This window comes from Sinocyclocheilus grahami, unplaced genomic scaffold (genome assembly GCF_001515645.1).
Source record: "Sinocyclocheilus grahami isolate Dianchi unplaced genomic scaffold, SAMN03320097.WGS_v1.1 scaffold907.1, whole genome shotgun sequence".
NCBI lineage: Eukaryota > Metazoa > Chordata > Actinopteri > Cypriniformes > Cyprinidae > Sinocyclocheilus > Sinocyclocheilus grahami.
This window is the reverse complement of record NW_015506086.1, coordinates 465626-467410: the sequence shown is the minus strand read 5'-3', so window position 1 is coordinate 467410 and position 1785 is coordinate 465626. Positions and strand designations below refer to the sequence as shown.

Genomic DNA, 1785 nt, shown 5'->3' with positions numbered 1-1785 from the left:
GCTGCACGTAGCCTATATCTTGTCTTGCACACCCTCATGCATTTTACCTCTTGTGTTTGATTAAATAAGAGGTAAGAATGGGGGAACAGGGCCCTGTGGAGAGCCAGGTGCACAATTATTAACCTCTCTGTTGGATAGATGTCTATTTCACCACAGGCCTGCTGTGAAGAGCCAGCCAAGGTGGGCATCCAGACAAAGAATGGGCCAGAAGGAGAAAGAGGAACATTATCCTTGTGGCTGTAACACCCCTCTTTAGACACACACACAGCATAAACACATGAGCAGCACCTGATAAAACGTCCTTCACACTTTTACTGCTATTCTTCACAAGAGTCTGTCAGGGTTTGTCAAAGTAAGTAGAGAAGCTGGCATCAGATAGCATTCGATATGTGCCAAGTCTAATTTAAATAAAGGCATATAACAACTACACTCTTAAAAATAAAGGTGCTTCAAAAGGTTCTTCACAGTGATGCCATATAAGAACCATTTTTGGTTCCACAAAGAACCATTCAGTCAAAGGTTCTTTAAAGAACCATATCTTTCTTACCTTTTTATAATCTGAAGAACCTTTTTTCACCACAAATAACCTTTTGTGAAACAGAAAGGTTCTTCAGATCTTAAAGGTTCTTTATGGAACCATTTAGACAAAAAGGTTATTCTATGGCATCGTGAAGCACCTTTATTTTTAAGAGTGTAGCTAGTATGGATTTGCTTAAATATGCCGTGGATTTCATGAAATATGAATTCGGAGAGGACTTTCACGTTTTGTCTTCCTGAGCTGAGGAGTCAAAAGGTTCTATTGGTCCTCTTCTTCACACTTCTTATCAACATCCTAAGCCAACTCTTCAGACGTCGCTATAATTACTCTTGTGGGCTATACATTGGAAAACCATGTCCCTTCACAAAAGTCACTCAAACTAAACTTCTTGTCTCCTTTTAATTAGGCTATTAATATGCAGTTAGCTCATAAAGGCCACGGCAAAAGGTATAAATGACATAATTGAGCGGGCCACATCCGTGAGTTCAGGCTGGCACAATTTTTTTTCATTCAACATAAGGAAATGGGATAAAAAAAATGCAATGCATAAAACTGTGGCTCCTTTCAATCTAGCTGACAAAAAATAAAATAAAAATCTAATGCCACCCTGAAAATGAATTGGGAGAGAACCTTAAGAAATGCTGATTGTGATTGACACAGAAGGTGATTTAAACTGATTTCATATAGACATGTTAAGAAAGAGGAATTGTGAAACTGCTGAGCCACATTTAATGAGAAGCTTCAATCATCATACTGTGGCTCCTTCTGGATCTTCAGTGTTGTGAGAAATAAATTTCACCTGAGATGTTTGCTGTTGAATCCTGCTCAGACGCAGAGATTTAGTATTTTCTCAGAGATAATATATCAATAAAACATATGACTCTTTGACCCTAAACTCAGAGATGGTTTTTAACCCTTATATTCAGTTTGGTTCTTAGAGACCCTAAGGCCTTTTAACAGTTTAAAAACATACTAAACATTTTAGCAACACATTCATTCTTCATGACTTTTGCTGATCTTATGCTAACTGATTATAGATCAATTTCCACTTGATCAAACATTCTCCATGGAAATGCTGAATTATGCTTTAAAACATGAATACATGCAATTTATTTTCACATGCAAACAGATGACTTGAAGTTTTTTTTTATTATTATTAAACCAGTGTAAGGACTTGAGGACTAGTGTGATATCCTCAGATTTTCTGGTCAGAATCCTGGCAGCAGCGTTCTGGATGAGCTGCAGCT

The 1785-nt window shown here is 37.5% G+C and overlaps 1 long non-coding RNA gene across 1 annotated transcript in view; it reads right to left on the bottom strand.

Annotated features, from left to right (window-relative positions):
- The window catches only part of LOC107564070 (uncharacterized), a 36524-nt gene that overhangs the window by 33824 nt on the left and 915 nt on the right, over positions 1-1785 (bottom strand). The window lies entirely within an intron of this gene.